Raw genomic sequence first — 25,981 nt, 5'->3', positions numbered from 1 at the left:
ACAAGACAAGTAGTCAATATCAACATCCTTAATACATAAAATATGCTTAAACATGGAACTATATCCAGTCACTTGTGATGGAACATGATGGAGGATAATGTGAGAAAAAAATGTGTGTATGTGTGTGTGTGTGACTGGGTCCCTTTGCTGTACAGTAGAAATCGACAGAACACTGTAAACCAACTATAATGGAAAAAAATAAAAATAAAAATCATTAAAAAAAGGAAAAAAAATCAAAAATTTTTCCTAAGAACTCTAAGTAATGCTAAGTAACTCTAAGAAAACAGAGGCCCGAGTGTGTGTGTGTAACTATCATGAGTTGGTATCATGGAATTCAGAATGAAAGCTCTCTTATACATTCATATATTAATAGGCCTTTATTTAGTATTTTCACTGTCACTTCTGAAATTTCTTTTCATGGCATCGCCCCTCTCTTCATGTCACCTACATCCCCTATTCCTGCCTCGTTCTCATGAATGGCTGTGCCCCACACATGGCAGAGGATTGAAGGATTCAGAAGAAAACCGCCACTCCTTTTCATCAACATGTAACCCCCGCCTGTGGATCCAGCAAGTCTGGTTTGTCTCCTGGTCTGAGATCAGAAAGGCGTCAAAGGATGTGGCCCGGAGGACGGGGTGCACCTGCTCCAGTCAATGGTCAGTTCCAGCCAATGTCAACTTCAAAATGTGTAGCTCCCACAACTGACTTCTCTCTCTTTTAAAATCAGCTTCCCCATAGCACAGAATCTCATGATTTAATATTTTTGATTAACAAAAATCTTTTAACTACTATCTCCTTAAAACACTCATTGCTTGTCTTTTAGGACACCAGACCCTCCTGGTTTTCCTCTACCGTCATCTCATGTTTCTTCCTCTTCTGTTTAGCCTCTAAATGTTGTCAGGATACCCAAGGGCCAAATCTCTGGATCTCTTCTCTATCTAACCTTCTCCTGGATGACCTCATCCAGTCTTGCAGCTTCAAAGACCATCTGCTATGCGTTGGATTGTGTTTCTCCCAGAGATACTGAAGTTCTGATCCTTAATCCTAAGAATAAGACTTTATTTGGAAATATACCATTACAGATGCAATCAAGGTAAGATGAGATCATTAGGATGGACCTTAATCTTATAAGAGAAAAATTTGGACACAAAAAGAGCAGGGAGAAGAGTGTCATGTGATGACAGAGGCGGGGATTGGACTTATACAGCTGCAAGCTAAGGAATGCCAAGGATTGCTGGTGACACTGGAAGCTAAGAGAGAGGCACAAAACAGAATCCTCTGGAGACTTGAGAGAGCATGATTCTGTCAACACCTGGAACCTTGACTTCAAGCCTCCAGAATAGTAAGGCAATAAAGTTCTGTTGTGTTGAGGAGTGGATAAAGAAGATGTGGTACATACACACAATGGAATATTACACAGCCATTAAAAGGAAAGATGTAATGACATTTGCAGAAACATGGATGGACCTAGAAATTATCATGCTAAGTGAAGTCAGTCAGACAGTGAGACACCAACATCAAATGCTATCACTTACTTGTGGAATCTTAAAAAAGGACACAATGAACTTCTTTGCCGAACAGATACTGACTCACAGACTTTGAAAAGTTTATGGTTTCCATATGAGACCGGTTGGGAGGTAGGGGGATGCACTGGAGGTTTGGGATGGAAATGCTATAAAATTGGGTTGTGATGATCATTGTACAAGTATAAATGTAATAAAATTCATTGAGTAATAAATACATAAATTTCTGTTGTGTTAAAGTATCCACTGGGGGTAATTTGTTATTGCATCCCTAAGAAACTAATACCCTATCTGCACACTATTAATTCCCAAATGTTGTACCCAGCCCTGACCAGCTCTGAAGACTGCACTGCACACGTGACTGACCACTTGATATAGCATTACATTAATGGGAAACTCAAAACAGAAATTGAGACTTCTACACTGCAACCTGATTTATCTTCCATTTTCCTTCAATTAGTAAATATCCCACAACTCCCTCAGTTACTGAAGATAAAAATATAGGAGTCATTCTTGAGTCCTCTCTTTCCTTAATCCCTATATTCAATACGCACATACACGGAGTTCCCGTTGTGGCTCAGTGGTTAACGAATCCAACTAGGAACCATGAGGTCATGGGTTTGATCCCTGGCCTTGCTCAGTGGGTTAAGGATCCAGTGTTGCTGCGAGCTGTGGTATAGGCTACAGACATGGCTTGGATCTGGAGTTGCTGTGGCTGTGGCTTTAGGCTGACGGCTAGAGCTCTGATTGGACCCCTAGCCTGGGAACCTCCATATGCCGTGGGAGTGGCCCTGGAAAAGGCAAAAAGACAAAAAAGGAAATAAATAAATAACATACACAAGGCTTGTTAACTTTACTTCTAAAAGGGATTTCACTGTCCCTTCAGTGGAAATCTGTCCACTGTCTTTATCCTGATTGCTAATGGGACCCATCAGCATCTTCTCCATCTGGACGTCTGCAAAGATGTGCCTTCTGCCATTCCTGCGTCACTGTAGTCCTCTCTTACCAATAGTGACCTTGAAAAATAAATAGCTCCATTGAAGGTGGTCCCCTGCTCAAGTCTACCAGTGCTTGAAAGTAAAAATCATACAACCTCTCTATGCTGCTTTCTTTTCTTTTCTTTTTTTGTCTTTTTGCCATTTCTTGGGCTGCTCCCGCAGCATGTGGAGGTTCCCAGGCTAGGGCTCTAATCGGAGCTGTAGCCACCGGCCTACACCAGAGCCACAACAACTCGGGATCCGAGCTGCGTCTGCAACATACGCCACAGCTCACGGCAACTCTGGATCCTTAACCCACTGAGCAAGGCCAGGGATCGAACCCGCAACCTCATGGTTCCTAGTTGGATTCGTTAACCACTGCGCCACGATGGGAACTCCTCTCTATGCTGCTTTTTAAGATCCTACCTGATCTGGTCCTGTTAAATTTTCAGAACAAAGGGATTATAAGGCATTTGGATACATAAATCTAGAACTCAGAAGAGACGTTTGAGTTAGAGGGGAACATGGGGAATTGTAAAAATTCACGTACTATTTGTTCATGTGGGAATGGGTGAGGTTGTCCTGATAAAGAGTGTAACAAGAGAAGATGGTCCAGTCAAAATCCCCAAAGAACTCTGAGAGAAGTGAAGGCGAGGAAATGAGGTCAGCAAGGTGATGGAAATGTTTCCTAGGAAGAGAGAGGGGTCTTGACAAAAACAGAGTATTTCTAGATCATCTCACTTAGTTTGAATCCCAGCTGTACCACTTACCATCTTTATAATCTTGGGGAAACTATTTAGCTTCTCTAAACTCAAGATCACTTTTTAACCTGGAGAAGCATTATGTACATCTGCAAGTCTCAAAATGAGCCACTTGTAGTCTCTGAAGCACCTATGAAGGTGAGAACAAATTCCTCTTTTGATTTGATTAATATTTCTTAACATGTAAAGAAGTTGGTAAGAGGAATAATATATATCCATAGATTTTTATGTAACGCTCACAAGAATTTTGTTCCTATTTTCAAATGCCTTTTTTTTTTTAAAGGAAATGATTGATGTATGTGCACAATCCATGAAACAGGTTAACATGCAACTTATTTTATCATCCATACATAAGAATACTTCTCCTTGAGGCACTTCAGATACCTGGCTCATCAAATCTTGAAGAACTTTTAACATTTCTTTACCAGGCCCAATTTTGTCAGCCAAGGTATGTGTCAAATGATTTTTCCATCAATTCCTGTTTGAGGAGGAAAATATGATGTATTTCTCTGTTACAGAGAAAACTCGTCTAATTATAACCATCTCATATAACTTATTACAAAACCCGTTGATGCATTTATCTTAATTTCTGAATTAGGGTCCCAAAACTTTGAAAATACATGTTATATTTGAGAAGATAACTGTCGTTCAGAAAGAAATTTAAAATGTCTGTTTTTTAAGCATTTCCATTGTGGCACAGTGGAAACCAAAGCACTAGTATCTGTGAGGATGTGGGTTTGATCCCTGGCTTTATGCGGTGGGACCAGGATCTGGTGTTGTCGTGAGCTGTGGTATAGGGTGCAGATGGGGCTCAGATTCCGTGTTGCTGTTGCTGTGGCTGTGGCGTAGGCTGGTAGCTATAGCTCTGATTTGACCCCTAGCCTGTGAATTTCTGTATGCCATGGGTGCGTCCCTAAAAAGCAAAAATATAAAATAAAATAAAAATAAAAATAAAATACATAAATGTCCGTTCTTTAGGTGTCAATAATTCCCAACTTCAGCCATGTTTTAAAATCTTTCTTCCTATTGCATTTAACAAAGTTGATAAAGAATCTTAAGAAAAACACCGTGTTGTCTCTCCTTAGTCCACTAGTGAGAAACATGCTTTAGTTTATTAATATGTGCTGCACTGAACAATAATATCAACTGCCAACAGTGGACGATCTATGCATGTTGAGTTTTATACATGGAATTGCACCTCTCATGATAGTTCTCATTATGCGCCCATATTAATCACTGCTAATGTTCAGAGAAATACTCAAGAAATGAAGGTCCAAAAGAAAAATGTAGAAAAGCAAAATCTCTACCAATTACCTACAAATCACCACTAATTTTAAATAAGATAGAGCTGTCTATTTTATTTTTTTTAAGTGAAAGATATTCTTGCTCCACTGCTGGAACTGAAGCTGAAATAGAGAAGCATCATTGGAAGCAAACCCAAAGCTTGACTGTACAGACAATGTAATCTCCCTCATTTGCTGGCATTATCACAGCTCAGTCCTAAACATGATTGTGCTTTGTGCATGCTAGTGAATGCACCAAACCCAGAACTTGGAGAGAAATAATTAGCTAAGATTTGAGGCTGTAAAGGAACACCAAACCAAAAAACCCAAAGGAGTATTTATATTGTCCTTAGTTTCCTGGGGCTGCCATAACAAATTACCATAGACGTGTACAATGACCTCTTAAACAACACAGGTTTGAACTGCAGGGGTTCATTTACACTAGGATTTTTTTTTTTTTTTACTAAATATATACTACAATACTACACAATCCATGGTTGGTTGACTCCTGGGATGCATACAGAACCATGGATATGGAGGGCCCACTGTAAAGTTACATGCAGATTTCTGACTATGTGTGGATGGCTGGGGTCCATAACCTGCATACTGGAGAAGGATCAACTGTATTCTCTCAAGGTTCTGAAGGCTAGAAGTCTTAAATCAAGGTGTTGGTAGGGTTGTGCTCTCTTGGAAACCTCTAAGAGAGAAATCCTTCCTGGCGTCTTCTAGTTTCTGCTGCTTGCCAGCAATTGTTGGTATTCCTTAAACTACAGATGCATCATACAATTTTTGCTTCCATCTTCACATGATCTTCCCCCATCTGTGTTCAAGTTTCACTCTTGTTATAATGATTTCAGTTTATCCAGTATTACCCCCATCCTAACTTCATTACATCTTCAAAGACCCTATTTCCAAATAAGGACAGGTTCTAGGGGTTAAAATTCAACATATGTTTTGGGGGGACACAATTCAACCCATAACAGTTTTCATTAAAATCACTGACTCACTCAAACAGCCAGTTAGCAGTGCTGATATCAGCTCTTGGGTACCAGAAGATGATAGAAATGGGGAAGGAGGTACATGGCCCATGGAGAACAACAATGTCCTAGTATGTATTTTTGTATCAGGACCATGGACAGTAGCTCATGTTCCTTCCACCATCTCCCCTATCTCACCCCAATATTAGTTAGCTTATACCTATGGAGAGAAATGTCTTGCACTAAACAAAGCTTATCAAAGAACAATTATACTGCTCATTTACTCTTTCTAAACTTAGAGTCTGTAAATCAATTTATATGACTCTAACTTTGCCTGATAAGATGTAAAGATTGTAGGGGTGGGGAACAGTTTGCTGGCTTATAGAGTCATTGTTACCTTTTGCTAATCTTGGGTTTTATCTTCATTGTAAAGTGAACCTAGGTTAGTGGGTGATGCTACCACAGGGAAAACATGACTCTTATCATTTAAACTTATTCAGAACTTGCTTGTTCCAGAAAATCAAGGAAATTATTACAAGATGCCTAAGCTGGAAAACTTAAAACATGTATGTCTTTTCTAAGATGGAGTATGTTAAAGCGATGTGTAAATACAAATGGATTGGAATCGGTATGTTTTAAAGCCAGAGTGGGAGGATGAGAATGGGAAAAGGGAAGGGAAGTGGGGAAGTGACTGCATCAAAGGGGGTTAGGTGTCAGAAGGTTACCTTTCCGTGCAGCCCAGACTTTTATTGATAATTAGGAGTTATGCAAGTGCTTTAGGCAGAGGAGTGATCTGATTAAATTTGCACTTTATTGAAATAATTTGTTGATTGTGTAAAGGATGATTTAGATGTTGGTAAGATGAGGGGCAGACGGAGACCTTTAATATTTAGTAAAAATAGGAGGATGAAATCAACTTCAGAAATTTTAGGAGATGGAATGAGTGTGTCCTCGTTACTGATTAGGTACAGGAGGTTACACTCTGGCTTGAGCGACTTAAAATAGGAATTGGTTTGGGGGGAGGGCAGAAAATAATGAGTCCGGTTGCTGATAGGCTGAATTTGAATTGCCTTTAGGAGTTCATATCTGTATCCCTGGAGGCTGTGCTGCAGAAGCACTGCCCTCTTTCCTAAACCCCTCGTATCAGTATCTCACATTCTTCTTTGGCTCTTAGATCCTAAGCGCCTTGAAGGTTATCTTCACAAACCCATCCTTGGATCACTTAGAGCCTGAGAAAATGCGTGCTTGCTGACATTTCTGGTGTCACCCCCAAATCCCTAACTGCTTTAGGTAGAGGGATTGAAGAATTTATTTTTAACACGTGGTGGGTTCTTACTGTCTTCAAGCAAAGAAGCATCCTAAGGTGTGCTTCCGTCTGGGAAAAGGGCTTTCTTCTTAGGATTTCAGACAAAGAGAAAGGACGAGGGAAGGGAGCTTCCTGTAGTTACTAAATTATTGACACAATTCAAAGGCAAATTGTTGCATGCATGTTGTGACTTGTGGGTTATTCAGGTTCTTCTGAATGTCAGAGATTAGCAGGCCCCTGATGGAGAAGGGCAGAGTCTGGGGCCTCTCTAAGGAGGCGTTAGCGGCATAAAAGGGCAACCTACCCATTATGAGATTTAGATACGACAATCATGTGTTGTCCTGAAAATCCCTACCCAGAGAACAGATACCTAACTGATTCAGAGTCAAGGTTGCCATGACAAGGCAGATGGCTGTGTAAGTGGAGACCAGGCTTCCTGGTGATTCATATCCCCCACCCTTCTCATCTCCACCTATTGGAGGGGATAATGGAAATTATAAGGAAGTACAGGCCATCTCTTTTTGAGAGCTCCACCACTATGAGGTAAGAGCAAAGCAAATAGAACTACCTCTCAAAGATTTCACTACGAGAACACACCACCCGATTTTCTACCTTCACGTAAAATACAGAGAACCTGACCCAGAAAACCAAAATGAAATTCAAGTTAAAAAATTCTAATCAAGAATCCAATTCCTTTGGTTTATAGAGCAGATCCCTTTCTACTTTATCATACTACTTCTTACGGCTTCTATTTTCTTGTATTTGAATCCAGGGCAGTATTAGTCAGAAGGGCCCTCATCTGGTTATTTTAACAAGAAATTACAGTCTGTTTTAAGGAAGATCATTGAGATGAATCCTTAGTTTAGGGAACTCCTAGATGTTGACAACATTTTATTATTAAATGTCAGTTCTCTAGATAATGAAGGATATGCCTCATTTTACAAATTTCACATTTTTCCTCCTTGATCATTTTGACATGTGTGTTTAGATCCTAGAAACTGTACTACATATTTTCATTCCTTTTTGTTGGATCTAAGACATTATTCTCTATGGAATCCTTATCAGTTTATGAAGCACTTAGCCATACATGGCTTTCTTATCACCGGTATTGCACAAATAACTTTACTCTCAAGATACTCATGAGAACACGAATACTGGAGAGTTTCACTTGTCCCAAGTGATAGCGTTAGGACTTAAACGCCCGTCTCTCCTCCTCTGAGAAATTGCTGCTTCTGTATAAGGAACACTTTGCTTGTTATTTTCTCAGAACGTCAGTTATAATTCTGCAGTTATGTCAAGATGATTCAGGAATTTCTGAAAGATGCAGGTATGTTTACACCAGACTTGTGCTTTTCCATAAGGTCTTTAAAGAGGTGATTAAATGAGGTGGGCTCTCATCCAATATGAATGGTATTCTTATAAAAAGAGGAGATTTATTTTTTAATTATTATTGTTATTTTTTGCTTTTTAGGGCCAAACCCATGGCATATGGAGGTTCCCAGACCAGGGGTCAAATCGAAATTATAGCTGCCGGCCTACACCACAGCCATAGCAATGCGGGATCCGAGCTGAGTCTGCAACCTACACCACAGCTCACGGCAACTCTGGATCCTTAACCCACTGAGCAAGGCCAGGGATCGCACCTATGTCCCCATGGATGCTAGTCAGATTTGTTAACCGCTGAGCCATGGCAGGAACTCCAAAAAGAGGAGGTTTAGACACAGGCCTGCACACTCACAGAGGAAAGACCATGTATAGACAATGAGAGAAAATAGCCATCTACGAGCCAAGGAAAAAACCCTCAGAATGAATGAAATCAGCTCTGATCTTGGAATTCCCAGTTTCCAGAAACAAACAAATATACGTTTATTTTATTTTATTTGTTTTCACTTAATCAGTCAGTGGTACTTGTTATGACAGCCCAAGCCAACTAATCGAAGCAAGAAACAGAAAATAGTTTTTAGAATGGTCCATAAATTACCAATAAATAGATCTTGAAGGGAGCTGGCCTCTGAGTCACACTCCTGGGTTTAGTGCGTGAACATTGCGATACTGATTTCAGCTTGAGGGGATGCCTGTGGTTAATAGTGTGAATCCAGGTTATGCTCTTGAGTGGGAGGAATTACAGGAAAGGTGAATTTCAGATAGGTCAGGTCATAGTTCCCCAAACAGGGAATTATAAAATGTATACCAAAGAGTTCCTTAAATAAAGATTTTTTTAAATCTTAGCTAGACCATTATTTCAATATGCTCTCCTAGTCCATTTAAAACATAATTTAATATCCCAAACCTTAACCTGCCCGTCCTCTTTCAAGAACATCCCAGCTAGACATGACGGATGTATAGATTTGATTTTTCTTTTCCTTCTCCCAGGCTGCACAGGTAGTTGCAGGCATCATATATTCCTAATGCCTGAGGCTTCACTGAAATGAAATCTTCGGGAGTTCAAAAATGCTGACTAAAGTTCACTTGCCTGTGAGGTGGCTTTTCCTTTCCATCCCAGGACGGCTTCTGTATTCTGGATGGAAATCAGAAGCCTCTATCTAGAGAGGGAAGCCGTGTTTTTTTCCAGAAGTAATAGAAACCATCAAATAGACCCTAGCACACAGGAAAGCCCATATGGATTTTGAAAATAGCACCTGTCTGTCTGTGAGCTGCTGAAAAAAAAAAAAAAAAAAGTGGATTTTAGGCTTTGGCACATAGCCCTGGAAGCAAAATCTGACTGAGGTTCTGGAAAAGCTATAGAGGAGCTCCTCAGAGAATTACAAAAACATGTACCTTTTGCATTCCAAGAATAATAACCCACACAGGAGGACACTCAGGGCCAAGTTTCACATTTGAAACAAGCAGCACACATGGACTTGATAGTTGAACTTTGGCTCTTCCCAGGTTGAGTGCTGGTAAAACATCACTTTTTAGGTTCAAGGGGCAGTCCTTACAAAGGCCTCTTGATAAGACAGCCCAGGCACACATGAACATCTGTTCAGGACACAGAAATTAAGCATGAATGAATAAATAATGTAGTTTAAATGATTTATCTCTATCTGTCTATCTTACTATATTGTTACATAAATACATTATTTATGGAGTTTAAAATCAAGAGGAAAACTCTAAGAAAACATGTTGGCTGGATTTGCTAAGTCAAAGGCATTATTTGGGGGAGATAGATAACCCATGATGTTTTATCAGAAATGAATTGCCATCATATTCCTATTCCTGGCAATTAAAAAAAAATATTGCATTTATTTCTGTTTTGAAAAGAACATGTGGTTTTAAAAAAAGTGTTCAAAATATGATTCCAAGTCATTTGCAAATCCAAACTTCCTTCAATTTTCTTATCTCTCACCTCCATATACAGAAATAGGAAGCACCATATCTATTTTATGAGGTGTAAAGATTGCTGGGGATAAAATATCAGAATTTGCATGTTATGCCTAACAATTCAAAGTTTTTTTGACATGGCAAACAGCCAGGTAAAAAATTCTTTGGCCATTTCACCATGCCATGGAAAAGTAGGATGAAGTGTCATTGTCTTATCTTTTCCTTCTGTTTGACTGTGCCAGCGGCATGTGGAAGTTTCCAGCTCAGGGACTGAACCTGCACCACAGCATCGACTCACGCTGCTGCAGTGACAACACCGGATCCTTAACCCATTACACCACACGGGAATTCCAAGGATGGAATATCATTTTCTAATAAAGTAACATGAGAGGTTTAGAAGACACTGTTAAATGCAAATTTACAAAAGAAACTCTCATGTCTCCTATGTAGTAATAAAGTATACGAGGAGCTATAGCAAAGTAGAGTATAGTCAAATGCAGTTCCTGCTTTTTAAGGCCTCACTCACGGCATATGGAGCTTCCCAGGCTAGGGTCTAATCCGAGCTACAGCTGCCGACCTACACCACAGCCACAGCCATGCCAGATCCGAGCTGCGTCTGCAACCTACATCACAGCTCACGGCAACACCAGATCCTTAACCCACTGAGCGAGGCCAGGGATCAAACCCACAACCTCATGGTTCCTAGTCGGATTCGTTTCCACTGTGCCACAATGAGAACTCCAGTTCTTGCTTTTAAAAACTTCATAGTCACGTATTAAAATAGTGAAACCCAACTTTCACTGCATGGTGCATACAAGAAATTCAGTTAAAATATCAAAGCAAAAATCATGTTGAAGGTGAAAGATGGCAAAAGATATACCGAGATAACACCAATCAAAAGAAAGCTTGAGTGACTGCACTGATAGGAGACCAAGCAGATTTCTGAGTCAAGACTTCTACCACGAATAAGGAAGGTCACTTCTTAATGATAAAGGGGTTAATTAATGGAGGAGATACAATAACTTCATATATCTATTAGCAGATCTTTAAAATAGATGAATAAAAACTATAAGGAAAAAAGACATATGCACAATTATAGTTGGGGATTTCAATAGCTGTCTCTCAGTAATTGATAGAAGAAACTCAGGAAAGACACAGAAGCTCTGGACAACACCTTCCACCAGCTTTACCAAACTAACATCTATAGACCATTCCATCGAAAAACAGCAGAATGTATATTACTTTCAAACCTATTAAATATAGATAATAGAGCATTTTCTGGGCTATAACCTTCAAAGGAAATGAAAGCATACAGAATATATTTTCAGACTGCAGTGAAATTAAACTAGAAATTAAAAATAGAAACATCCCCAATAATTTTAAATTTAAACAGCCCTGCTAAGTAAGCTCATGGGTCAATGAAGAATTCATAAGGGAAAAGAGAAACTCTTTTGAATTGAACAAGCTGGAAAACAATATATCACAATATAGGAAATACAACTAAAGCAGTGCCTAAGGGAAATTTGCGGCATCGCCTACTTATAGTAGAAAAAAAGAAAGGTCTGACATCAATGATCTAAACTTCCACCAAATAATAGTAAAGTCAGAATATTTTAAGGCATTTTTAATTGCTAAAATTCTTTATCGAGATATAACTTACAAGTATCCTGTACCAACCTCAAGTATACAGCCCAATGAATGTTTTACATAAGGAAGCATCCATGTGCATGCCTTCGAGATCAAGAGATTAAACATTTTCAATTCCTCGTGCACCTAACTATCCAATAACCTGCCCCCTAGACAGCTACACCTACAGAAATGTAATGAGGACCAGGTCAGAACATTTAAACATCGGTTTCAACAGATTTATATGCTCATTTCATCATGTGACTAAATTCTCCGTTGTCATTAGGTATTCCTGAAATATTTTCTTCAAAGTAAACACACTACTTAATATCTTATGGAGTCAGTTGATATCAGTAATTCAAAGACCCAGCCACCAAAACATTTATCATTTCAAAAAACATCCTCATTAGGCCATGCAATACTTTTCGCCCTAAGCAACTTAGGAGCTAGTGAGACCTGGGTTCAAATAATGTCCCTGACACTTAATTATTATAATTTCCTGAGCCTTGATCTTTCACCTACCTCGTAGGGTTGCTATGAAGATAGAATTAACTCACATGCATAAGACGCAGAAGGTTTATACACGGAGCTGTAACTAGTACTAATATAAACCTTGTTTTTAAGGAATCATGAGCCACCAGTGTGACTTTTATTGTTTCTCCCACTAGTAGGCTCTCATGGATCAGTGGTGAGGCGAGGCTACAATCAAGGCATTGGTGTCAGGAATATAGATAGCACTTGCTCAGGTCAAATAATGTGGTCTTAGAAGCAGAAGTTGAACCCTTTCTGTCCGAATTCCATAGTCCGGTGGATCAAAATTCCTTCATGTGGCCCTGGGCTCTTTGAAATGACTGTTGAGCCTCATTAGAGAATAAATCTCCAAAGCATGCAAGAATAGCCTCTTTTACTTTCTAACAGGCTCTGCTGAGACTGTGGCCCAGGGCATCAGTGTCAACATGGAAGCATTGGCTGAGCAAGGGTTTTCCATAATGTGTTTGGACAGAAAGCCTGAGTTAGCTTATCGTAGGATTATTTACGGTACTTCAAAATCTATGCGGGCTTCACTTTGAAATAAATAATGAGGCAAGTGAAGGCACGATGAATGCATCTCATTTTTTTTTTACTGATTTATTTCTCTTTTCTTTTTAGGGCTGCCCCTTGCGGCATATGGGAAGTTTCCACGCTAGGGATTGAATTCGAGCTGCAGCTGCCAGCCTACACCACAGCCACAGCAACATGGGATCCAAGCCGTGTCTGCGACCTACACCAGAGCTCACGGCAACACTGATTCCTTAACCCACTGAGCGAGGCCAGGGATCGAACCTTCATCCTCATGGATACTAATACGGCTCGTTTCCACTGCGCCACGACAGGAATTCCTGCATCTCATCTTAAACAAATAACATGTGAGTGGACCCAAATCAAGGTTACCAGGTGAGGAAAGAGCAGGTGGTTCCCAGGGATGGTTTAAAAAACTCTTTATAGATTATTTCTGGGGATATTTGCTCTTGCTGGATCTTATTTTCTCCTATGCCCACTCTAAATCCTTCCACCAGAAAAAAAAAAAAAAAAAAAAGGCAGTTGCATTTTGTAAATAGAGCAACCAGATTTCATATCTTCGGCATCAATCTACACCAGACTTACTCAGGAACATGGTGCTGGCAAGGTCTCGACTAGTGCATTTGCAACATGGTCTCAAGAGGCCCAGGTGGCTGAAGGGGGACCGGACCCTTCTTAGTGGAGAAACTCCTGTGAATTCATGGCATTCATATAACATGACAAATCGGTTTGGCAAAGGCCCCTGTTCCACACAGAATTTTTTTTTTCTTTTTAGGGCCACGTCTGTGGCATATGGAAGTTTCCAGGCCAGTGTTCGAATCAGGGCTGCAACGGCTGGCCTACACCAGAGTCACAGCAACACAGGATCTGAGCCTCATCTGTGACCTACGCTAAAGCTTGCAGCAGCACTAGGTCCTGAACCCACTGAGTGAGGCCAGGGATCAAACCTGCGTCCTCATGGATACTCGCTGGGTTCTTAACCCTCTGAGCCACAACGGGAACTCCTCCACACAGAACTTTAAATTGAAAACATAAACCTGGTAGGCTGCTATTCGCAAAATTCTGTTCTACGTGCTAAAGGAATATATATGAAGACATAATTTCTGTGTTCAAGAAGCACAGATCATTTAGCCAAAGAGACATGCAGATATACAAATACTGAACTCACGATACAGGGCAGTTCATAGTAAACCCTAAATTAGTTGCCTAGACCATATGTGATGTGGATAGTATAAGGAACAAAGAGAACTCTGAGTTGAAAAAAGGTATCCCCCAAATATCAAGACCACAGTTGGGTTTTTAAGATGGGAAGGCAGAGAGGGTTAAGGTGAGTATTCAGAAGCAAGTAAAAGGATGGGAATGAACTAGCCGAAGTTATAACACATACATTCCATAAACTTGCATGCGTTCCAGGTGCTTTGTATATACTCCATTTGTCTGCACATATTTCGAGCTCCTTTTTTACATTCCATTCTTAACACATCATTTAATTAATGTATTTTATCTATATCCAGATTCGTTCAGACAGGGACTTGAAGCAGCTAACATGCATCGTTTTATTTCGTACTCATAACAACACCATATAAAACTGTGGCACTTCAGTTTGTACAGATTAAGAAAGATTGGAGTTCCCATTGTGGCGCAGCGGAAATGAATCCAACTAGAATCCACGAGGATGCGGGTTTGATCCCTGGCCTTGCTCAGTGGGCTAAGGATCCGGCGTTGCCATGAGCTGTGGCATAGGTCCCAGACACAGTTTGGATCTGGTGTTGTTGTGGTTGTGGCATAGGCCGGCGGCAACAGCTCTGTTTAGACCCCAAGCCTGGAAGCTCCATATACCATGGTGTGGCCCAAAAAGCTAAAAGGCCAAAAAAAAAAAAAAAAAAAGGCAAGATTGAGTTATTTGTTCTGGGTCACACAGACCTGAGATTGGAAACTAAATCTGAAGGTGACCTGGGTCTATGAAAAGTAAGACATGCTTCTCTATATATATATTTTTCCCTTCCTCTGATCTCACCACAATATTGTGCTTGAAAAGGAAGCTAAAGTACAGATGAAATTTGGGAGGGTGAGAAATAAAAGTGAACACCCAGGATGGCACAGGTTGTGAAGGATCTTGAAAGAGGCGGAGAAGAATTTTCTTGTAAATGAAGGGAAACGAGCATCACTATGGACCCTCAGCCAAAGGGACCGGAAGGAAGGATGTTAGAAAGATGGCGGACGTATATTGGGAGGCTGTGAAAAAGAATAGTTGGGAGGCAGATGTAAGAGTCAGAAAGTTATGCAGAGGCTGCTGCTGCTGCTGCTGCTAATAATAATAATAATAATAATAATAATAATAATAATATCCAACATGGATAACACTGTCAATGTGACAGGACTATTCTAAGTGTCTACATGTATGGATTCATTTAATTTTCCAACACTTCTATAAGAGGATACCATTAGTATCTCTATCCGACAGATACAGAAACAAACACACAAGGAGATAGTATCACATATTCAAGGTTACACAGTAAAGAGTAGAGCTTGAATCCAAAGCTCTGTATTCTTTTCTCACCCTAGCCATTGGCTATTAAAGCCCTGGCCAAAGTGATGGCAGTGGCAAGAAAAAGGAGAAGGTAAATGTAAGAGGCATTAACAAGAAGAACTATATAGATTGGAGGCTGGTTGGATAAACAGCTGAGAAAAAGAATGAAAAGTTAAAAAAGATAATGCTGTGGTTTGGCATGCTGACTTCCCATGGATCAAATTAGGCAAGTCCAAAAAAAAAGAGGAATTTCTGTTCTGGCTCAGCAGGTTAGAATCTAGCTAGTATCCATGAGGATGTGGATTCGATCCCTGGTCTCACTCAGTGGATTAAGGATCCGGCGTTGCTGCAAGCTGAGGCATAGGTGGATTTGACCCCTAGCCTGGGAACTTCCATATTCCTCAGATGCAGCCTAAAAAGAAAAATATTATAGATAAATAATTATATATATATATATGCATTTTACATATATACATATATATCTATGAAGAAAAGGAGGCAGTATTATGAGTAAAGGTGGTGAGTTCTCGTTTGTTGGGGTTACAGCAATGAAGAATGGCATCCAAATGGAACTATTCAGAAAGTTATTGGAAAAAAAAACTTAGGTTCATAAGACAAGTGAGAATCATGGAGGAGGAAGTGAAGTCAGAGATTGTCATGGACTTGGGGACAGTGAAGCTGTGGGATGTTTGACTGAGATCCCAGGGAGAAAGCATGAGACAGAACAACAGTTGGTCAGGAAAGAACCCACACAGAGGGGGTCCTGTCTTGGCTCTGTGGTCATGAACCTGACCGGTCTCCATGAGGCCACAGGTTCGATCCCTGGCCCCAGTCAGTGGGTTAAGGATCCAGCATTGCCATGAGCTGTGGTGTAGGTCACAGATGCAGCTCAGATCTGGCGTTGCAGGCCAACAGCTCTAACTCTGATTCGACCCCAAGCCTGGGAATTTCCATTTGCCACAGGTGCAGCCCTCAAAAGATAAAAAAAAAAAAAAAAAAAAAAAAGGGAACCCACGGGGAAATACGTAAAACCAGAGGAGAAAGAATTACCAGAATTAACTTCCCATAGACAGGAGAGGGTTTCACAACAAAGGATGTGATCAAATGTCAGAACTAGCAAAGAGGAAGAGACTGTGGAAAATGCACTAACTGTATTACCGGTGCATTACTGCAGGCTTCCAAAGAACATTTTCCGCAGAGTGGTGGAATCTGAAGTCACATGACCAGGGGATGACGGAAGTGAAGGGGCCGGAAGAAACAGAGACAGTGCTGAATAATAATGAATGATGGTTCTATCGTACATCACAAGGTAAAATAGCAGAACACTGGGTCATCATGTCAGGTGGGGAGAAGCATAAATCCAGGTATGTTCTGGGGTATGCACAGGATAAGAGATATTTCTAGGGAGTTCCTGTTGTGGCTCTGTGCTTTAAGAACCCAACATAGTGTCCATGAGGATGTGGGTTCAAACCCTGATCTTGCACAGTGGGTTAAGGATCAGGCATTGTTGCAAGCTGCTGCTTAGGCCACAGATGCAGCTCAAATCCAATGTTGCCTTGGCTGTGGTGTAGGCCTTAGCTGCAGCTCCCATTTGACCCCTAGCCCAGGAAATTCCATATGCCACAGGTGTGGCTATAAAAAAATAAAATAAAAATCAATTAAAAAAAGATAATTCTAAAGGGAACTGGCTACTACCATCAAGCTAACACAGGCCCCAACTACATTCACTGCTCTTAAAGTTAGTCTGGTAATGAGATCCACGCCACCACTGAGTTTCTGACATCTTGGAGCTACATTCTAGTGAGGAGACAGTTCCTTAACAAGTTAATATAAAATATTGAGTAGTCACACTAAGTGAGGTATGTCGGAAAGAGAAAGACAAATACCATATGATATCACTTATATGTGGGATGTAATATATGGCACAAAAGAACCTATCTACAAACCAGGAACAGATCACAGCCATGGAGAGCAGACCTGTAGCTGTGGGAGTGGGGGGTGGGGGAGGAGTTAGTTGATGGATGGGAGTGGGGGGTGGGGGAGGAGTTGATGGATGGGAGTTCGGGGGTGGGAGATTTGAAGCATTACACTTAGAATGGATGAACAATGAGGTCCTACTGTACAGCACAAGGAATCATGTCCAATTTCTTGGGTTAGAATACGATGGAAGGGAGTTTGAAAAGAAAGAATGTGTACATATGTATGACTGGGTCACTCGGCTGTACAGCAGAAATTGAAGGAGCATTGTAAATCAATTATAATAAAACATTTTTTTAAATAAAGACAAAAAGGAGTTATCTTGGTGACTCAGTGATAACGAACCCGACTAGCATCCATGAGGATGAAGGTTTGATCCCTGGCCTTGTTCAGGGGGTTAAGAATCTGGCATGGCCGTGAGCTGTGGTGTAGATCACAGAGGAGGCTCAGATTCCACCTTGCTGTGGCTGTGGTGTAGACCAGCAGCTACAGCTCCGATTTGACCCCTAGCCTGTTGGCTCTGTTGGCTGCTCTGGCAGAGGTTCAAGCTCCTGCCTGGAACTTCTGTATGCTGCAAGTGCAGCCAAAAAAAAAAAAAAAAAAAAAAGAACAGTAAATGGGAACTATTAATCCATGTGGCAGAATTGCTGAGCCAAGTAGCAGTAGTGGTTAAGAAAGAAGTGAAATGAAATGACAGTAACTATGTAACATGGAGATATTAATAGTATCTACTTTACAGGGTTGCTCTGAAAATGGAGCTTGATGAAATTTTTGAAAATATATTAAACATTTTAAAAAACTAGACAGATATTTAGAGATATTCTAAGAGCATTGTCATTTACAAAATTCTCTGATGCATTCTACATATTTCAAAAGGGAGCAAGGCATAAAGTATGGTCATAGCTGTACAGTTAGAAAACCTGAGTTAAACCGACTATAATGGGAAAAAAAAATCATTAAAAAAAAAGAAGACCTGGGTTAACTGGTCTCTGCTACATACACTTTTTGAGCCTAAGTCTCTTCATGTGTAAAATGAGACCATGAAATCAATGAAAACTTAGATTTTGTGTTATTTCTGTGTAAAATTTTTATACTCAGCTTAAGAGGAACACGTTCCCCAGATAACAATGTGTTTGGCTACAAGAAGGAGGATCCCTGAGAAATAGAAACCTGCAGAAATATGGCATGATTCTGTATGAGGCTTTTCTTTTCTTATTATGCATTTTTAAGTTAAAGTATAGTTGATTTACAATGTTGTGTCAATTTCTGCTGCACTACAAATGGCCCAGTCCTATGTATATGTCCAGTCTTTTCCTCATATGGTCTGTATCCCAAGAGATGGGATCTCGTTCCCTGTGCTGTACAGGAGGACCTGGTTGCTTATCCATCTGAAACATCATGGTCGGATGCTTTTTTTTTTTTTTTTTTAACAGAACAGGAAACTGGGAGGTCAGCCATGCTTGGAGCCAACCCATTTGTTCACAAGCCCTTCCTTTCAGACTTTTCTGTCTCACTTGGGCATCCTTAGCACATTGGGTTTTGTTCTCTACTTATCACCTTATAGTCACATCATTGTCATACTTTAGTTGCATTCAGGGAAGAGGGAGGAAATGGGGTTGAAATGTGGCGCCAGCTGTGTCTGTGCCATTATACCAGACAAGTAAAGGTTTTCCAGAATTTTCCACCCCACCTCGGCGGACAATTACTTATATCTCATTGGGTACATATATCTCTACTCACATATACTTGCTACGTGACACATCTCTGGTGGCAAAACTGGCCGGAAAATACATATTTAGCTTTTAAAGTCTATAGTAGAGGTAGGCAAGGGGAAAAAAAGAATGCGATTGGTAACTCAGTACCATCTACTCCAAAAAAAGCAGGAATTATCAGCATTTTTACGGTCAGTGAAGTCTCAACAGTGTTAGAGGTCTCACCTAAATTCATTGAGTAAAGCTAGAAATAGAAATTGCATTGGGGACCCCAATAAGTTGCAAATACTACATGGCCTGATTTGAAATATGACTTTAGTTTTGACTTAAATGAATTAACTTTAATTAACTTGAACTTAAATTAATCTGGGATAGTGCCAGGCCCCTGGCATATGCTGAATAAATATTTCTTGATCACTCGAATGGCTGCAAACCAACTCCCGAATTTAACATTACCTTTCTTTTCTTGATGAGCTTTTTTGTTTTTTCCCTTTTGGAGAGGCACATGCTAGAATCCTTTTCCAGCTGAGGCTCTGGGCGTAGAAAAAAATGTGTGCGCCACCATATATACCAGTAATTCTTTAAAATGTATCAGTCTCTTAAATTATGTAGAAGACAAAATGTAGAGTTCCAAAAAAAGTGACAATGATACTAGCTTTTAGACTAACATTTTTAAAACATATTAGTCGTTTAAATCATGTAGAAAATAAAGAGTGGAGTTAGAAATCATCGCTACAATGTTACTAGCTTTTATAATTGCTTCTTTCTTTCTTTCTTTCTTTGGGCTGCACTTGTGGCATATGGAAATTCCCAGGCTAGGGGTCTAATCAGAGCTGCATCTGCTGGCCTATGCCACAGCCACAGCAATGCCAGATCCGAGCCACATCTATGACCTACTCGCTGGATCTTTTAACCCACTGAGCGAGGCCAGGGATAGGACCACATCTTCATGGATACTAGTCAGGTTCTTAACCTGCTGAGCCACAATGGGAACTCCCAAATTGCTCATGTATTTACTTTACTGAGATCGTTATTTTCCGCCTACAGACAGCAGATGGTGGAATTTCTCAGCCTCCATGATCACATAAGCCAGTTCCCTGAATAAATCTCCTCTTGTTATAACTGTATCTATATATCCTATCAGTCCTGTTTCTCCGGAGAACCCAGACTAAAATACCCACCCCGACTCTCACAGGTTGTGTCCTAGCTGCTCCAGGAACACTTGCACCGCTGCCTGCCCTGGGGCTGGTGTTTGGGGAAGGGTAGTGGCTACAGTGCCAAAGGCTAAAATTGACTGAAATTAACCACAACGTAACATCCAAGTCTTCCCCACAAGTTCCAAGCCTTCAATAAACTCCAGAGTTCCAAAACAGTTACATCAGATCCTGACAGTACAATTGTTGTCTAGTTGGGTAGACAAATTCCTCATTCTTCCTTCTCTGCCATCTTCTCAGGATCCCAGCAATAGGGATTCTTACAACTCTGGAGTCCAGATCTCCTTGTCAAACTTCCTACCTTTATTCCTTCCTTCCTTCCTTTCTTCCTTTCCTTCTTTCTTTGCTTTTTAGGGCCTCACCCTTGGCATATGCAGCTCCCAGGCTAGGGGTCGAATCAGAGCTACAGCTGCTGGCCTACCTCACAGCCACAGCAACGCAGGATCTGAGCCAAGTCTGTGACCTATGCCACAGCTCACAGCAACGCTGGATCCTTAACCCATCGAGCAAGGCCAGGGATTGAACCCATGTCCTCATGGAGCCTAGTCGGGTTTATTAACCACTAACCACAAACTCCTTTCCCACATTACTTTTCTGGGAAATGAAAAGTCCTACTTTTTAGAAAAGGGGATTAAGAGACAAAGTGAATTAAGGTTAGCCACCCAGAGAAGCTCTTCAAAATCTTCCCTTAAAATATATAACTTTTCTTCCTCATTAATAAAAAAAATTTGTTGTGTATTCTTCAAGAGGCAATTGCAGTTTACATTAATCACTGGTATTTTAAGAACCTGGCCCTGAGAAAAAACATCTGCATAGGGAAAATAAAGTAAAATAGGAGCTCCTGTCGTGGCGCAGCTGAAATAAATCCAACTAGGAACCATGAGGTTGTGGGTTCTACCCCTGGCCTTGCTCAGTGGGTTAAGGATCCAGCGTTGCCCTGAACTGTGGTGTAGGTCACAGACGTGGCTTGGATCTCACATGGCTGTGGCTCTGGCGTAGACCAGCAGTTACAGCTCCGATTCGACCCCTAGCCTGGGAACCTCCATATGCCTCAGGTATGGCCCTAAAAGGACAAAAGACAAAAAAAGAAAAAAAAAAGAAGAAGAAGAAAATAAAGTAAAATAAAATAAAATGGAAACATGCTTGTATATTTCATCAAATATAAAACCATTGTGAGGAATGGTTTTTATAACATTCTCTTTAAAACTTGATCACTCTCATGCAAATGTTTTGCTCCAATTGGATATATTAAGTAGATATACTGGCTGTGAACCTTGTTACAGAAGAAACACTCAAGCTGCCAATAGTCATTATAAAAGCATGGCCCTCGGATGTTCCCTTGTGACACAGTGGGTTAAGGATTGAGCAGGTGTCACTGCAAGAGCTAGGGTCACTGCTATGGCTTGGGTTCGACCCCTGGCCCCAGAATTTCTACACGCTGCAGGTGCAGCCAAAAAAAAAAAAAAAAGAAAGAAAGAAAGAAAAAGAAAAAAGAAAGAAAGAAAAAACCCTCTCCACTGAAATATTCAGTGTGATCTTCTCTTTAAATATCTAATTGGGGACTACCTGTACAAAATTGAATGATTTTGATTATGTCATTTTTTAAAAAATGCATCTTTATTGTGTGGAAAATCACACCTATTGTTTACCATGGTGGGTTGATGGTCCAAGTACTCCGAGTCCCCTCGATCTGGTCATTCAGTCTCTGCTGACGTCCAGTTCTCTTCCCTTCCTCAAGTACTGGCTCATTTGACCATCTGTCATTGCTATGGATTAATCTCTTGTTTTTGTGATTTATAGTTGGTAGTGAAATTTTATAAACTCTCCTAATTGTAAACTCTTCAAGGATAAGACTTTTGACTTCCATTTCCTGTATAAATATCCCCATGTAACCAAATAACAATCAGCATAAAAGATGGTGTTGACCAAATTACTCATCTGGGGGATGAAACGAGATAGCACTCTGTTGCGTCTATGAAAATAATATTGATTCTGGCTCCTTGACAATAATTCATTACAACTTTCCTGCGTCTTACTTCCTCCTTCTTTCTGATGCCCTAACTCAAGCCTCTATAATTAAAATTTTAATAAGGAAAAAGAAAGAGATTCCAAACAACAGAGCATATAGCGGTATGTAGATAAAGGTGTCTTGAAGAGCAGACTAACATTTATTGGGTTTTTATTGGGGGATGTGCATCATTTCAACACAACTTTGGCTCAGTCTGATTAATATGATCAGGTCCCCTTTTCCCTTCCCTCTTAAGAAACAGGTGTTGTAAAACAGAGACACCTGGCTAGTTTTCTTAAGGGACATATAAGAAAATAGTTATTGGAGTCCTAATGGTCCATTTGGCTCACTTTCAAGTCCATGCATTCTCCTTTTACATTCTTACTTTTTCTTATCCCTCCAAATCAGTTGCTGCCTTCATCCTGGAAACTAACGCATTCACCTATGGAAACTCATGTCATAGTATTGTGCTCGTGTTTGCAAGCCAACTTTGAGATCCTCCATAAAAGGTACCACCACAAGTTCGAAATATTTCTTTTTAATTGCTAGGCAAAACAAACAAAAATTGTTCCAAGGGTCAGAAAGATTCTAATATAAATGCATTAATAAGCTCCGCAGTAGGGAAAAAGAGAATCCTGGATGGGCAAATCCATTGTATTCAGGGTTCACAGAGGGTCTCACATTCAGTTTTAAAAAAGAATTTGGGTATTACAAACAAGCAGGAAGTCACATTTTTGGCCAGTGTGAAAAAATTCAAATCCCCAACAGTGGTCAAAATTCTGCCTTAACAAAAGCTGAGTGGGCTCTAAGCTCGGCAAATGTGATTTCAGCCCCCTCCAAAGAGGAGAAAAACGTGCTTTAAAAGGCTAAAAAGCAAAAGCGTCTTGGACATTAAATAGTTTTTTTTTTCCCCAAAATAAAGACTCTGATGAGTTATGTGTAAAGGAATCAGAAACACATGGATTAAGCTTTACTTAAAACAAACATAGGTTTAAATGTGAAGAGAAAGCCATAAGCAAAGTTTGTTAAGAGCTTCTTTCAATCCCAAATATTTGCAAAAAGGGTTGATTTTTCCAGCACGTCACAATTTTTTTGAATCTGGTTTGATGGTATCATTCACTAGAAATTGCCATTTACCTCATATTTTTCGGTCCCTAAAACAGTGACCACTTGCTCTCTGTTGTTCATCTTTCCCAACTTGTTCTCTATGCCATGTAAACCAAAGCAGACTCACAGAGCAGCAGATAGGCAGCTCTATGCTGTTGAATTTGAGGCATGGTCTGTGCCTCAACAGTACCTATAAACAATACCAGGCGCATCTTATAGGCATTGTTTCCAGAATGGCCATCTCACTATGCTTCTGATGCCTCTCCAACCACTTTGGGTAAATTGGTTTCATGTGCCATTCACTCTAGATTCATGGAAGGCTGGTTTTTCTCTGGCAATGGGTGACATTTTCCTGGCCCAGCAATCACATGCCTAGGAGGTTTCTACTCTCGCATGAAGGCAAATTCTGGCCAAAGGAGCCTGGCTGACATGCTGGAGGCTCAAATCCTCCAGACACACAAAGCAGAGACAGAGAGCAACTGGCGCCATGCTGCACATTCCCACCCATCTTCAGCATTCCCAGCACATTAGGGTGAGTCAAAGGTCTCCCCTTTGTTTTCAGCAAGTGAAATTAGATCTCAAGGATCTAAATGCTCAGTTAGAGCTCAGCTCACAGAGGAGATGGGGGGGGAGGGGGGGACTGGAATACAATTATCTAAGTTAAATCATTAAAGCAGTGGGTCTCTAACTTGACTGTATTGAAATGGCCTAGGAAGCTTCAAAAATCCCCATGCCTGGGTCTCATGCCCAAGAAATTCTGATGCAATTGTTCCAGGATGGAGCCTGGACATCTAGATTTTTTTTTTTTTTTAATTCTCCAAATGATTCTACTGTGCCACCAAGGGAGAGAAGCTCTTTTCAGGGTTGATTATTATGGTGAAGCCAAGTATTGGGATAGAATCGTGGTCCTCAGACCTAGCTAAATATGAGAGAGACCCTGAGGTGGTTTTTGGTTTTTGGTTTTTCCTGAGGTGACTTTTAAAGCACTAATGGCCACTCCTGGAGATTTTGTTTAGTTACATGATACCTACTACAGTCTGAGCTCTGTGTTAAATGAGAGGTATACACACACCACACACACACACACACACATAACATTTTATTCTGGTCTAAGTGAGTTCTAAGCTATTGGTCTCAGCTCTATTCTAAGTGGATAGAAGATAGATAGATAGACAGACAGACAGACAGACAGACAGAGGATAGAGAGATAGAAATGTATTTAGGGAGTTCTCCTTGTGGTACAGTGGTTAACAAATCCGACTAGGAACCATGAGGTTGTGGGTTCGATCCCTGGCCTAGCTCAGTGGGTTAAGGATCTGGCATTGCCGTGAGCTATGGTGTAGGTTGCCTATGCAGCTTGGATCCCACGTTGCTGTGGCTCTGGCGTAGGTAGGCCGGTGGCTACAGCTCTGATTAGACCCCTAGCCTGGGAACTTCCATATGCCGTGGGAGCAGCCCTAGAAAAGGCAAAAGGAAAAAAAAAAGAAATGTATTTATATATTTGCCACAAGCCTAGATACTTGTAGTAATTGCCTCCCAAATGCCCCCCAATGATCTTTGCTTCCTGACACAAAGGTGTAGTCTCCTCCCAAAATGAGTTCAGACTGATCTGTATGACCAGTGGTTACTGCAGGAGTAGAGGTGTATGAACTTAAGGCAAAGTCATAAAATGTATTGCAAGTTCCACCTTAGTTTCTTGGGTCCCTTGCTTTGGAGACAGCTGGACAGCATACCATGTGGACTCTCAAGCAATCTGCAGAGACGCCTTTGTGAAGATGGACTGAAGCTGCATGCCATCAATAAGCCCCATTTTATTATTCATGTAACCAGACCACCTTGAAAGTGGATCATCCAGCCCTAATCAATCCATCAGATAACTACCGCCCTGGCTTAGAGAAACCCTGAGCTGGAACTGCTGGACCAAGCTGCTCCTGCATTCCTACCCAGAAAAACCATGACAGAGCTTATGCCGTGAGTGTTCTGGGTGCTTTATTAGGCTGCATTAACATGATACCATTATTACTCCTATTTCATAGTTGAAGAAATTAAATCATGGAGAGGAAACTTACTCAAGATTACACAGCTTTAAAGAGTATATATTTGGGAATTAAGTTACGTGATTGGTCCCAAAACATGTGCTCTTAAAAACAATGCAATAAAGTCACTCATGCATATTGTTAAGTAACACTTGATGGAGAAGAAGTTCCAATGGCAACAGGAAGCCAGAGAAAGCAGATTCATGCAAACCTCTGACGTGTTGTGTATGCCTTGCCAATTGCTTCAAAATTATTAGACCATCAAAATGCTATCTTTCCCTAGTCATCCTACACTTTCTATTATTTCCTTTAGCACACAGTTTTGAAGAAGCTCTCAGAACATCGCCCACTCCAGCCCTATGAACTTTTATAAAATAACACCCCAAAACACAGAGGATGGGAATCTATGTTGCAGATGATGGGTCAACAAACATGTCTTCACATCTAAAATTTTTTCTGCTTTAAACTAAATCTTTGTTTCTGTTTTTGCAGTCTTTGAGAACTAAGCAGCTGTTTACATTTTTTAGGAGATCCTTCCATGCAATATAGTAAAAGTCCAGTTGT

This window comes from Phacochoerus africanus, chromosome 9, assembly GCF_016906955.1.
Source record: "Phacochoerus africanus isolate WHEZ1 chromosome 9, ROS_Pafr_v1, whole genome shotgun sequence".
Lineage (NCBI taxonomy): Eukaryota > Metazoa > Chordata > Mammalia > Artiodactyla > Suidae > Phacochoerus > Phacochoerus africanus.
Note: the sequence above shows the minus strand (reverse complement) of the source record.